This window comes from Nothoprocta perdicaria, unplaced genomic scaffold (genome assembly GCF_003342845.1).
Source record: "Nothoprocta perdicaria isolate Ctin4 unplaced genomic scaffold, notPer1 scaffold_5, whole genome shotgun sequence".
Lineage (NCBI taxonomy): Eukaryota > Metazoa > Chordata > Aves > Tinamiformes > Tinamidae > Nothoprocta > Nothoprocta perdicaria.
The window spans coordinates 206804-221717 of record NW_020455754.1 but is presented as its reverse complement, the minus strand read 5'-3'; the positions used below and the strand labels follow the sequence as shown (position 1 = coordinate 221717).

Here is a 14914-nt window from a genome sequence, read left to right as displayed (position 1 = left end):
TGTGGCTTGTGTGATGTGTTGGGCAGGGTGGTGTTTGGAAGAATTGTGGTGGAATATGTGCTTGAGCTGCTGTCTTGGGACTACCACCGCAGGTGTACTGCGGGGTGATCCAGTGCTTTGACATTAACTAATGAAATGTGGGACTTGTTTTGCCGTGAATGTAGCAGGTTTTGTTGGGTTGCTGTAGGCAGCCTGAGATGCGGCCTGGATGGAAGCAAGGAGAGCAGTGGGTCCTTTGGCTACATCTTGGACAGTGGAGGATGAGCCAGTCCAGGCTGTGCTCTCTGGGCAGAAATGGGGTGACTTGGAATTTCAGCCAATTGTGGGGAGCTTCACACAGTGCCAGAGTGAAATCCCTGATAATCCCATTAAAAAAAAAAAGGGAGGCAACAGAGAATTTAAGGTAGCATATGATGTCCTGCAGGTTAGCAGTAGTATCTCTGGTAAGGCAAAACAAAGATTTCATGATTTCACCTCTGTTGCCACATCTTCTGCCATTGAAAAAGGGTAGTGACATTACACATCACGTTTGTGATGCTTAAATTAAGTTCTAAAATGCAAGTTCAGAAACTCTGTTAATTTTTTTTTAAATGAGTTGTTACTCATTTAAACACAAGGAATTGTGTTGCAGCTATTACTAGGTTCAAATATGAGTGGTCTTTTGTTAGCTCATTTCCTGCCTCTGGTGTTCTTAACGCCTTGGGGAATTGTACACTATGGACGTTTTCACTCGGTCTTTCAGCTTCTTTTATTCATAATGACATTGTAAAAATGCAGAAAAATTACTCAAAGAGCACTCTTAAAAGTATGAACAAATTTCTCCTCAAAATGTGTGTTTATATATACAGAAATATGTGCACCTGTGTAAAAGATTAAATTTAATAACTTAGACTTGTAGATTATATTGTGCTTTATATGGAAGATTTTATTAAGCCTAAGGAGAAAATATAATATTAAAATATATAAAGCGTAATCTTCAGATATATATTATACAGAGTTGTCTCAAATATGTGTTGACTTAAGGTGTCTCTATGCTTACTCTCCCATCTACATAAGCGAGTTTAACATGATAATTTTTCTTCTTCTGTTACTATTTTTTTTTCTTATTTGCTTGTGGAATGGTAAAGCAAGTTATAAATGTTGTGGTTTAAGTTCACTGTGCCAGTTAACTTGAAAGAGAAAGGGAAGCAACATCATTTCTGTTTGCAAGTTTCTGCTCTCCTTATAAATGTCTCTTTAAACTGAGTTCACTTCTGTTTTGAGGAGAGAGGAAAACCTCTTTCCAGCAAATGCCACTGTTGCAGACTCAACCATGGGAAGTGTTGGGGGGAAATCTCTGAGCTCTCCTATGTTCAGCTGCAAGGCTGGGTCCCATAACAACCAAGGGACTCTTTGGTTATTCTTCTGTTTTTTTAATTTCATTTTAGGAAGCATTGAAGGCCTCTGGTGCAGTTGGGTTTTGTTCAAAAGCTTCTCTGTCATTGCTACAATAAGGAGTTTGAAACAAAATCTCCCTCCCAAAATATATTTGTATGTTAAAAGAAAATGGCAAGCACAGTTAGTAAATCAGAATTTCATGCTGAGAGCATACGTCAAATATAATTGGTCTGTGAATGGTTTAACATCAGTAACTTCAGCACAGCCTAATACATTTGACATCCAATTTGCAAGGTATTATGGGAATAATTTCTGATGAAATAAAGATTTATTTTTTAATTTTTTGTTACAACAGGAAGAGGTAAAGAAGTTTGAAGAAATGAGGCCTTCCTTCTTGAAAAGGCAAGAAGAGATTTCATTAATGCTTTTTTTTCAGAATTTTCATTGATTTATTCATTTCTTCTGTCCCCRCTAAAAATTTCTTCCTAAAGTTTAAAGTTTCTCAAGTTGAGACTTGTGCGGCTTTGTTTTGTTTTCTCCTGGTTATAAATACAGATCTCCTTCCACTTCCTTCTTAGAATGTTTAATTTCCATCTATTTCTCTTGATCCTTGAAATTAAAGATGATTCAGTTCATGTGTTGCTTTAACGACACGAGTTTTCCAGTTCCTGGCCCCTCTGATGTCGTGCTGCCCTTTTTCAACATCTTTCATAACAAATTTGGTTTTGTGACAGGTAGYGATTGCCCCATCCAAGTCAGACTTGTTACCTGCACCTCTTCTGTGATGCCTTTGAGTAAAATTGCTCTTGGTTTCCAGTTAACAGTGGTGAGTTGCAGTGATGAGTTACATTGACTATTTGCTCTACTTTCTCCCAGCTTCAGTTTGCTCAACCTTCTCCACTCTTTGGAGCAGATGTGACTTTCTTACAGATGAGAATTTCTTATTTGAGGTGAATTTAGGGCAGCTGGTACTCRGAATAAGTACTAATAGTGGTTTCATCATGTCCAGGATACTTGATCTTGGGGGTCTAATCCTGTAAYCAAGGCCATGCACTCCATGCCACAAGGCTGGGGGAGTCGCCAGCAGTGTGAAGGGGGTTTAGGGTTGAGCATGGAAAAAGCATGATGAAAAAATGATGTTGCAAACTATAAATGGGATCAAATTAATGAGTATAGGAGATAACATCATGTGCTTTGTGGACTATTACAAAACCCCAATGCTCTGAGCTGGGGGTTCAACAGCTGGAAACAACTGAGAAACGCCCAGGAGCTGGTCATGGGCTGACTCTAACCTATGAAGGTATAAAGAGGCAAATGCTACCCTAAGATGTCTCAGGAAAGATATTTCCAGATAGGGAAATATTACCAGCCTCATAGAAGGATCTGATGAGATGTTGTTTAGGATAAAAATGTATGGTTTTGATTAACGATATTCAAAGAAGATGTCCTGAAACTGAAGCTCACAGACAAGACAACCAGGGAAATGGGGAGGTGGTTCTACAAGCAGCAGCTAGAGAAGGTTGGCTGTTTAACTTGGCAAGGCAAAAATAATAAATATATATATTATTTTTGTCTCCAGATACGTTATGGCAGAAAATAACTTCTTAGGCTGAAGGCTGATGTTGGCAAAGGAACAGATGGGTATGAGCTGGCTAGAAATACATCTAGGGTTGGGGTTAAGAAACAAATTGCTGAGTATTAAAGCATCAAGCTCTGAGCAGACACTTCATGCGAGTAGTAGAGACACAAAAATAACAGATGTTAAGATGAATATGACTTATAAAAGGGATAATATGTCGAAGTTACTGGTAGCCAAGGATTAGACTCAGTGAGCCAGGTGAGTATCCTAGGTTTATAATCTCTAGTTCAAACAGATTTATTTATTTTAATTTTCACACTTTTTATATTGCAGAGCTATGCCTTTAGTAGTAGGTTCATAGCTACTTTTTTATGTTACTTCAAACAACGATGGCAGTATTTTTTTCTTAACAGTAAGACTCCTATCCAATCAAATTTTAGACTGGGAATTTGGTTTACTTTGTTTCTTCAAAAACACTTCCTTGCCTTTCAGAGGAAAAAAAAATTATATATATATTCTTTTTCTCAAGATGTTTTGTAGAAAGGCTACTTGCTCTTAAGTCATTGTCAAAAAAAAAAAAAAAAAAAAAAAAAGAAATGAGCCATTTGCAGAATAAAATGTGTGTTTGTAACTGTGGTTACCTGCTGGAAGGAAACAAGGTTTTCTTCCTCCTCCTGATGAGCGGCTTGGAGCAGATGCTTTTTAAATCAGGTTAGCTCAGCTCAGCTAAATGGGCTTGACTGAAATTCTGCTTTTTTTAAATTGAGCCATAGGTGTTAAAACATTTCTGTAGAAACAACTTGTGCAAGTTAATTCAGGCAACTGAACTAGACTGGTTAAATAAAGGGTTTTTTTTTTCTTTGTTGTTTATTTTTGTTCCTTTGAACTTCATCCACCATCTGATAGGAGTTAAATAAAAACTAGAGAAAAAAATTCTACTTTGGGCAACACTTTATTATTAAGAAGGAAAGTCTAATGATTTACAGATTACTCTAGAGCAAACTTCAGGATTTGGCTATATAAGGCTTTAATTTGTCTCTTAAATAAAGGATTAATGGTGTTGACTTCACTCTTGGATTAACCTATTGCAAGTGAAAGGAGATGGGGATGCAAGACAATTTCCAGCTACTTCTATTAGAAGACCTAATGAAAGGCAAAAACCGTAGTAAGAGTCATAAAAAATATTCCCCTCCCCTGTGCTCCAAAAGGCTCAGTTTGGCATTTGATAGGATGCCAATGTGCTCTGAGTGTTGACTGCTCTTCTCCAAAGCCTTATAAAGAAACAAACCTAACGAAAGGCAGTGCAGACAATATTGCAGCAGCGAGTGGTTCTTGGATGTCAAACACCCTGCAGCCCGCAGCACTTTGATCTCCAGAACAAACCATAAAGAACAAATAGAGTAATTTTTCTTACGGGGTAACATTTAGCAGCGAGGTGGTTGAACTTCTGGAAAACAGGCATAACGGGCATGCCATTGCCATTTGTTAAATTGTTTGGACAAGGGCATATTTCCTTTAAAGAGGCTGTTTGCTATTCTTTCCCTTTTTGGTCCCTTGGGAAGGGGGGGGGGGAAAAAAAAAGTCAAGAGGAACCAATACAGAGCTGCACAGCTCAGATCAGCTCACCTTTCCCGTGAGCCAAAGTGGAAAAATATCACTTAAATGCTCCCTTTTTAATGTGGTGGGGGAGAAGGGAGTGTTATGGAGGGAATAAGAGAGGCGAGTGCATAGACATTTATGTGCATTTGTGAGTTTTGGCTCAGTCAGCTATTTCATTGTAGGCCTCTGTTTCCATGGAACCTGCCAAAGAAAATGTATGAAATATATTAATACACAATGTACACACGAGGGATGGCAGCAGTGGCTTAGAGACTATCAGAAACCCTTTAATGCTCTCCCTGWAACTAGAGCTGAGCGCATTGGCAAGCACTACCACGCTGGGTTAATACTTCCAGGCGCAAGGAAAGGTCCTACTTCTACATTTTGATACCTCTGCCCTTTCACATGTCCTTAGGGGTTTGGAATTGCAGAGGTTCCCTTCCATGTCAGTTTTTTTGCTTAGTGATTCATCTTGTGGTGTCTCATGTCTTAAGGAAGAGTTTTATGGCTTAAGATTTTCTTYAGTGGTTCACTGATATGAAATTAAGCTGAACTTGGTGAAACTTTGCCTCAGATACGTTGCTATAGAACAGATATATGCTTAACTGTGCTTTTAGGTACAGAGAGTGTTTGCTGGTGGTGAACAAGAGCACAGATGGCATGTGGGAGATTCCCAGGGAACATCCATCACTTGATATGACATTGGAACCTTCTCTGCCTGGTGCTGGGACCTTCATGTTCATCTTTCATGAAGCACAACTTATGTACAAGGGAATGTGTTTCTTGCAGGTACAAATCTGTAGGRCTACCCTGCTTTGCACCTTCATTAATAATGTGTAACTTTCTACTGCTAGCAGTGACATCTTTCGTTAACTTTGAGCCAACAAGTATTTCTCATTTCAATATAAGAAAATACTGTCACCACGTAGCCCAGAGCTCATGCTGTTGAGTGTTTCCTCGAAAAGGCATGAGGATTGAGTGAACGGTGCAGACTTCTGCCTCCCCTGCTCCTGGTTGTTTAGGCAATGTGGGGTGTGTTATTTGGGCAGCACAAGGTAGTTTGTCCTGCCACTAAGGAGCTAAGAGAGCCACCTCTGCTCTTCAAGAGGGGGGGAAAGCCTGTTCTGCCGCTACTGGAAAGCAATTTGCCCTCTATAAAACTGCAGTTGCAATGAWACTTATCCATCCCTCGATCAAAGTACTCCTCTTGGGAAAACCTCTGGGTAGGTGAATACCCTGCCACCGTGAAGAAGGAATTGTCATTTTGCGCCTTGGGCAGGAGGCTGTTGCTTGAGGGTTGCCCATATCTCTGTAGGACTYGTTGGCTGGCAGCCAAGGAGGGGTTGCTGCTCCCTTGGGCCCCAAACACCTCCACATCCCRGCGCAAAATGCAGAGACTGATGATGTCTGTGAAGGGCAGTGTGGGGACCACCCTGGACCCCCACGGCTCCCAACCACGGGCAGCATGAGGGCTGGACACCGAGTTACGTGGTGATGTCTCCCAGCGATGTGCGCTCCCCTGCAGCTCCCTGAGGTCTTTGCTGGCCCAAGGTTTCTAGTCCTCTCTGCAYAGAGGCTGTGGGTGACAGCTATGCAAAGGGTTGGGAGCATTTGTTACTAGGAACACCTTCCAAACATCATTGCTTTTAAATGTAATCTTAACTTTTAATGCTGCAGGCTTGTAATGTGTGTTCGAGGGACAATATTTCTGGCTGTGCTTTATTTTATTATTAACCATTTTTTAATCACTGAAATATTCTGAATGTTAATGTAGGTGGTTTCTTCGTCTGTCTGTACAAGCTTACGCTGTGTTTGCATTACTGAAGACCGATTTGTCCTTCTTGTGAGCAAAATCAGTCGTGTGTCAACCTAACAGTCATAACTAGATCAGTACCAGACTGAAGTATTTTCCTCCTGGGTGGATTTTCTACAGAATTTGAGATTCACTTCTGGGAATGAACGCATCTTTTCCATATATAGCCTGGATACAGAAAAGTTGTCTTGGCCAGAATTTTTCAGAATTTGAGCTCTTCGGTCTTTTGCTTTATGGAAAGTCTTCATCCTAGCAGAGGATCTTGGTGGCAAGATATAAGCCTTATTCGATCGTGTAGGCCTCAAGGAAATGAAGTACAATAATGTTGATTTTCCTGTTTTTTTCAATGTCTTTTCTGCTCTCCTAAGAAAGACTGTAATAACCATTAGACTTCAGCATCACCAGAGTGCAAACTTCTCAGAAGCATCTAAGTGTAGGTGTTTTTATTTTTCCCCATACATTTGATACTTTGCAGCTTTTCTGGTTGGCAGAATGTGCCTGAAGTATTCAAACTTCCGAAAGAACTCAACAATTTGGTAACCTTATTTTTGACTAGAAATACTGGACTAGAATCAAGGGGATGCCAAGTCCTGGCTTCATGCAGAATTTCCAGTGAATTCTGGATGTGCAGTTTGCTAGACTAGGGATTAATGCTCTGCAGGTCCATTTGGATGTGTCAGTTGGTAGTTGTATCGCTTCCTCCAATGTATTGAAGTTATTAAGGCTCTTGTTTAGCTGTTTGCCTTACACCATAATAAAATGGCAGGTAATACTGTTTATTCCTGTGCTACCTTTTGTCTTAAGAATGAAAGTGCATGAAATGCATATCCCATGTAAGCTCTGTTTACAAATGATTTTTTTTTTTTTTTTGAAAACCCTACTTGAGTACTTACCATACAGCATCACACAGGATGGTTGAGGTTGGAAGGGGCCTCTAGAGATCATCTAGTCCAAGCCCCTGCTCCAGCAGGGACACCCAGAGCACGGGGCACAGGGTGGCATCCAGGTGGGTCTGAACATCTCCAAATCACTCTTTACCCTCACCCTACTCCCACTCAGGAGATATTCAGGGGAATACATGGCAAGGTCACTTACAGTTTGACTTGGTGGGCCTTCTACATGTCAAAATACTGCTTAAGAAAAATGTTACAAATATCTAAAGCAACTCCAGCATAACTAAAACAAGAAAAATCAAACAGCAGTGCTTTGGAGTGGGCCTATGTGCTTTGTTTCCTTTCTGAGATAGGCTGATGGAATGAGAAAGTTTGAATCAAGAAAAATACACTGAAAAGCAGCGGGAGGAGAGCAAGAAGGAATAAAGAGGGAGGTGAAGGCACCAAGTTGGGGCCCTGTTCACAGGGAAAACCATGTTTAGACAGACCTTCAGAACAGACATCTGGATGGTAGTGACAGAAATGATCCTGAAACAAAGTAGGGACAGCAAGAGCTCTCAGGTACTGCATGCAAGGTCCTAAACAAGAAACCTACTTGCTGGTGAAAATGTCTGGGAGAAGATTAAGAAAATGATATATGATTTTAAATGAAGCATTAACAAAAAAAAATCCAGTCACCCATTTGCAGACAAGCTTGTAGAAACTATTTGRTGCTTGAATGGTGGCCTTTCTTGTAGGCAAACTGAGATAATTTAGTGCTTATGTCAGCTGAAAACAGTTACTGCCACAATTTCTCCAAGGGGAAAGACTTGGCACTGGTCTGTAGAGATTTAGGCTTAGGCCTGTATTGGTTAGACTTTGGGTCAAGTCTCTAGCATGTCCTGCTATGCTCCCAATAACATGTGGATTGCACTTCTGTTTCACTTTTTTTTTCTGTCTTACCTCTATTAAGTCCCTAGGTACTGGGTGATTTTTGCTCTGCCTGTGAATGGCCACCACAGGGCTTCTACTGTATTACAGAGGGTCAGAATATTGGTCTCAGAGTAGCAATAACTACCTTGAAAAGCCCTGTTAAAAAATAAATAAATACAATTACGAGCTCTTGAGTTGTAATGGCTGAGTTTTGTAGGCATGCTCCACGGAAGCACCGTATTTACAGTCCAGGGAGAGAGTCACCTCCTCTCTTGCTGACATATTAAGTAGGAAGCAGAGCCTTCCCTCGGAAAGTTGCGGCGCTTTCCCGCCTCCCTTGACATGGGCCCTGCTCCGTGTCCCTGCCCTCTRAGAGGTGACGGGCCCAATCCTGGTGTGGGCGGCCATTGGGAATGGCTGAGAGGGCCGCGCGCCTCTTTTGTCCCCGGAGAGGCTGGAGCGTCGTGACTGGCCTTTGGGAATGGGCCGCATGGGAGAAGAACCACACAGGGCCCCGGCAAAGTGTCGCGCTGGGCACCAGCGCGAGCTGCCGTGTCAGGGAGGGAAGCAGGAACAAAGCGCGAGGCGTCCTAATAAAGGGAGCAGGGTGGTGGAGATTCATTTTTCTTAGAAAGAATCGTAAGAAGCTCTTTTTCCTGTTCTTTTTTTATTTCTGTCTGCATTATCAACTTCCTGCCTGCTGTGCCTGTCTCTCACTCTCTATTACTTTCAATATGTATCGCAACTTCTGTTTCTGCCTTTGTTCGCGTTAGCAGGATGCCAGGGAAAGGTCCCCTTTCCTTTCCGAAACGAAGGAAAGGGGACCTTTTGCTGGCCCAAATATCAAATAATTTCTCACCTTGTGAATRGTGGAGGAGGCAATCCAAATCCCATAGCTCCGAGTCCTCCTGTCTTCTCTCTTGGATGGCACTTGGAAGCAGSGGTAGGGTGGTGGTGACTTTTCTGCAGTGGGTAGTGTGATAGATGCACATGAATCCATGGAGTGAGCTGAATCCCGTGTGATTTCTTTTGTTCCCAAAGGGATTCCTGCAAAGGAAAGAATTAGGATGTTTTCTGTCAGCTCTGTGTTAAGGGAGTGGTTTGCTATCAAATTTATTTCCTACTGGCACCTCAGGAACTGTTCCCTTCAGATTTGCATTGTAGGCAGATTTGTAAAGGAAGCTTTACTGAAGGGGCTTTTCCGGGGATGAATAAAAGCCACTCACGGGTTAGCCAGGCCTAGCTGCACCGGGCTTGCGCTGGCAGTAAAAGCCCCTGTATAAGCTGCTGTGGGCTCCTGCTTTCTGCACAGATGCTTCCTGACTTTAGCAGCAAACTGCAGCAGCCTGAAGTCTCATCCCTCCTTCTGCAGGGAAAACTTCCCAGCTTCTTTCAGAAGCGCCACTTTCTTATAATCTGAAACTTGAAAATCCTTTCGGGAGGGGATAGGGAGCATGAGCCCTCACATCTCCTTTCCCCCAAGACCTTTAGCCATGGCCRGATTATAGAGCAAACCTCTGTGATAAGATGGTGTAAAGATACACGGAGTGAGGGAATTTCTGCAAGTGAGCAAAGTCAGGCCTTTTATATTGACTGAAACATGTTTGCGAAGCTCAGCTGGATTGTAAATCGCCAGTTTGCTTTCCTCAAAAATATTAGCTTAATTTAACTGCTGATCGGTGGGAATACTGGCTGTATTTCATCACCAGACCAAAACAGAGCAGCAGCCTGGACAGACCTACTACACCTGTACAGTTAGAAAATACAAACTGCTGGAAGGAAGCAGGCCTTGACACCGGTGCCAATGCTTGTGCCTATGCAGAAGGGCYATGCACCCGCTGCCCTGCCCTCCCTTGCCTAAGGGGGGCTATGTGGATACATGCTGCTGTTCCATGGCTGCCTCTCTTTCCACTTTCCTATGGAAAGAAAAGGGAAGTGAGGCTGAGGGGAGGCCTCACAGCCGTCTTTTTGTCTATCTCTTGCCAAAGGCCCCTGATTGATCCTAATTTTATTTATCTGTCAGGAGACTGGTTCATGTAAATACGTGTTAGGTTCTTAGGTGTCACCTCCTCCGCTCCTTCCTYCTTCTATGGCTCGTGCACTTTTTCTTCCTTTTTTGGAGCCTGGCGTGTTTTGCTGTGGCTTGAAAGATGCGAGAAACCCTYTTGCAGAGATGGAAGGGGCATGTAGTGTGGGGCAGAGCGACAGACACCAAACAGATCCACATCGATAGCTGACTCTAAACAAACTGCAGTCAACCTTCTCAACCAAAAAATGGAGAAAGGGAACTAAGGCAGGTGCATGTGAGAAAGCCCATCACATAATACAGTGTATCCTGCAGTGACACAGGCCGGGGCCAGGCTGGTTGGGAGCAGCTGTACCGAAAAGGGCCTGGTGGGCAGCCAGCTGCATGTGGGCCACCAGTGTGTCCTGGTAGTGCTGAAGGCCGTGGTCRCCCTAGGCTGCGTTGGCAAGGGTCAGGGGAAGGGGAAGGGGTTTTTCCTCAGGGATGGTCAGAGGCTGGAGCCCTATGAGGAGCAGCTGAGGGACTGGGTCTTGTTCATCATGGGGACACTTGTTGAGGAGACATGACAAGGATCTTTGTTAAGATGCATGGTGGGAGGATGAAGGACCATGGGTATAAGCTGGAACGTAAGTGGATGAAGCTGGGTATAAGGGGAAGTTTGGGTTTGTTTGTTTCACCCCRGGGCCAGTCCTGCCTTGGAGCAGGATGTCCAGGCAGGTTTCCAGACTCATCTGGATGGTGACCTGGTCTGGGCTGGAAGTGCTGTCATGGCACATTAGAAGTACTGCTTGTGTAGGTATACAAACCTACACAGGAAGTAAAGTGTAAATTGCAGCTTAAATATGTGTATATTTAGCCTGAGAACTAAATTAGGAAGCCATGACCAGTGAAGCATTAGTATAATATCCAGTGGCCTCGTGGGACATGTGTGTGACTATAGGAAAACCTCTGTGTTTTTGCAGTATTAAAGGACAGAAGATGCAAATGATCCCTCCCACAGCGACCTTCCACTTGCCTGGAAGTTGGCCCAGCCTTCTGCTTGAAGCAGTTAGGGAAAACAGACTTGAAGGCCCAGTTCTGACACCAACCAAAGTTTTCAGTATTGCAGCCTGATGTGTAAAATCAAATAAAGTAAGCTTAGAAGCAGCGTAAAACAAAAAAATCAGATTTGGATATCAGTTAGACATGCCAGTGTCAGAAAAACTTACTAGGCAGGAGTTTAATTCTACTTAATGCTAAGATGGATTATTTCCAAAAGACTCAGCTGTATTTGAATTATCAATATCCTCCATTCAGGGATGTTGCATTCAGGATTCGGAACTCTAGGGTCTTTCAGCCTTTGTGTGCTCCAACTTCCTGCTCTTCAAAGTTGTTTTCATTGTAGCAGTTGCTGGGTAAAGGTTGAGCATGGGGTAGACTCAAGGCTCTTCTGTTGCGGCGTACCTTCAACCTTGGAATTACAGACCGTAAACCATCACGGGAGGCTTTCAGATCTTCACTGCAGCAGCATTAAGCCCTGCCCTATTGCCGAGGGCCACAAAACCAATGTTACAGAGCACCCCCCGAATTCAGCGCTCGCTGTTAGTATCACCATACAGCAAACGGATGCTGAAGCGTTGCACAAGCTTAAGGAAACTAGAATCGGAGGCCAAAAATGAATTCTTGCAAGGGAGAACTGAACGCTACAGCCATGTGATAGATAGAGGAGGCTGGTATAAATCACAGGATAAAATAACCGCTGTAAAGAATGCTCCTTGTCCTACAAATGTTGTGCAGTTCTGCTCCCTCCTAGGATTTATAAACTATTTCAGTCATTTTTTTTTGGAAGAATCTGTCAACAGTGCTGAATTCTCTGAATCAGCCGCTCAGGAGAGAATCGGAAATGGCACGTGCTGATGCTGCAAAGGAAGCGGGCAGTCAGGGATGAATTAATCTCTGATCAAACTCCGAGCAAAATACTCTGAAATCAGTAGGGTTGCACTGGCGTTTCCGTGAGTGGAGCTTGTGCTTTGCAATAACGTGGCATTCGGTGGGTGCACGGGGCTGCGCATGTGACAGTAGGCAGGAGTTTGGCATGGAAATGCCTCCYGGGGACTCATCTTCTCGGGGACCTGTTTTGCTTTCACAAACCCTAGGGCAGCGAAGGGGATTTGCTGAGCGAGAGTACCTGGAGTTTGCCCATGGGCACACTGGGGAGAACGTGAGCGCGTGCTCAGGACAAGGTTTGCTTTAACTAACACACTCAGCAGGCAAAAGCGTGGTGACTCTCAGCTGGTTTGGGCTCACGTAGAAAGCCTTGTGAGCAAAACTGTCATTATTTCATCGTTTGTGCATGCGTTTTGTTTTTAACTTGGATCAGCAGCTGACTTTGGGAAACCACCTAGATTTCCTGAGTCATCCTAGGGGCTCCTGGAGACTGTGCAGACCTGTAATGCTTGTGGCATTGACCTACAGACATCATACAAAGCCTCCTTGTCTGGGCCAAAATTAGTAATATCGCTTAGCACTGGCATGCATTCACGTTGGCAGCCTGCCCTGTTTGGCTACCTGAAAAATTGCAGGACTAGGGAGAACACACAAATGTGTGAGTTTCTGCACATCCAGAAAGATATGCAGAAGGCTTTGAAGAAAGTTCTCCTACCTGAGGTTGATGCAAATGAGGAGGATTTGGTCCTCCCCATTTTTTATTATTATTTTTTTTTTTTTAGCAAATTTTGCAATTACTCTTCTATCATCCTGGTTTTGTGGTGGTGGTAAAGCACAAATGCTGCTGACACTGGCTTGGGAATGCTTGGGATGGGCAGGCACAATGGTGAGAGCGAGCCCTAGCTTGGGGGTTAGAGCTGAAGGAAAACAGTCAGGCCGTGTGATGGCATGAAAACCATGATGAAAGTGCAAGGATTTGCCTGGCAGGCAGGGAATCTTAGACATTGAGATTCAGAGATTCAATTGAGATACGGAGAGAGCATAAAGGAAAAGTGCACCTGACTTTAAATATTTCAGCATACCTTTATTCTACATCATCCTTGGAACATTTTTGATCTACAATGGAGAAAAACAAATCAAAAAAAAAAAAAAAAACCAGCATTAATTTTGGTGATCTATGGAGAGAAAAATGAATTGACTTTCTCAAATCACCAAAAAATGTTGAGGGAAGGTTCAAGTTTTGGCTCCATTCAAGTAATTTAATGCACCATTAACACTGCTGTGGGATGGTTGAGCCAAGTATTTGGAAAGCGATATTAGTTTCTGGAATATATAACCTGTAAAAAAGATAAAATTGTATCAAAGCAATGAAATAGCAAACACAAGAATATCTCTGAGCGGTCCAAAACAAAGAAACCACTCTGCTTATCCCTACAGCTTGTCAAGGGCACATCACTCTGGCATTTTCCTCCCTATATGAGCTTCCCATTCTTGGAGTATCTACTGCATGATCTCTGTTCCTGGTATGAGAGTTCCTCTTGGGGTAAGCAGTCCTCGTTGGAGATTTTCCTGYTCTGAAGGGAGTCTAGCAGAAATGAGCAGATTTAAGAAGTTAAATCTAGTCTGTGCACGGCTTCCATTCAGCAGTGCTGGAGCCTTGGGTGTCCTAAATATCCAACAGTATTCTTGGATTATTGCATCTTTTCTGAAGATGGGTCAGGAATTTTTTTTATGGCTTCTTTTCTTCAACTCTAAAAGTGACTTAAAAAATTGAGCCACTGGAAACTGCTGACCACTGGGAACTCTGAATGGGTACAGCTCCAGAGGAGAGAGAGATGCATTATAGTACTTCTCCCTGTAAGTAGGCAAAACTGAAACCAAGAATTTCAGAATTAAAAGGCAGCGCAATACCCTTCTCTTAGGGTTTTCCCTCAACTATTTGCTCACACGAAGGCTCGTGCAATAGTCACTGCTCCAATTTAGGCTATTTCTCCCCAGTGTGGGAAAGATGAAAGAGTATTTCCAATTTGTAAATACTACTGGAAAACTTGTAGGGTTTTTTATGGCTGAATTTGTATTTTAATTGAAAATGGCTTTATGGGGTGAAAATGAAAGGTTTTATTTTTTTTTTCCATATATGATTTTTAAATATACACGATTTTTAAAATGTTCTGGGTTTGAATGGAAAAAAAAGAACCTGGACAAGAATATGGTCTCCCCATGGCTTATTTTTGTTAATAAGATTATTTGTTTTTATTTTTTTAACTGAAAGTGGTTACTTAAAACCAAAGCATTTTCCTTTTTGGGTCTGCTTAAAAGATCTATTTTCACATCCTCCCTTCAGAGATTTAAAGACAGCGATAAGTTCCCTCTGAGTCTTCTCTTCTCCAGCCTGAGCAGTCTTGGCTCTCTCCATGTCTCTCCTGTCCTGGAGAGATGCTCTGGTCCCCTAACCATCTCTGCAGCCCCTACTCCAGCAGGTCCAGGTCTGTCTTGTGCTGTGGAGCCCAGAAGTGGACCCAGAGCTCCAGATGTGGCCTCACCAGGGCTGAGGAGAGAGGAGGATCCACCTCCCTGGTCCTGCAGGCCACACGGTTCCTCTTGCACCCCGCGTACCGCTGATTATCGTGGCCCCAAGGGTGCGTGGCTGCTGCCTGCTCAACTTGTTCTCCATCCCCTCCTTTGAAAAGCTTTCAGCTMTGTCGGTGACACAGATCTTATAAATGCCTTATTTATGCCCGGGAGGATATGCCCTTAAACATGTGTGCAAAAGAAAATTGTATTTGATG

General features: G+C 43.0%; 1 long non-coding RNA gene across 1 annotated transcript; it reads left to right on the top strand.

Annotated features, from left to right (window-relative positions):
- The first annotated feature begins 5198 nt into the window (after positions 1 to 5198).
- LOC112954460 lies at positions 5199 to 7008 on the top strand. Its single transcript, XR_003250715.1, has 2 exons — positions 5199 to 5344; positions 6330 to 7008. It is a non-coding gene; the product is annotated as an uncharacterized LOC112954460 (long non-coding RNA).
- Positions 7009 to 14914: the final 7906 nt, after the last annotated feature.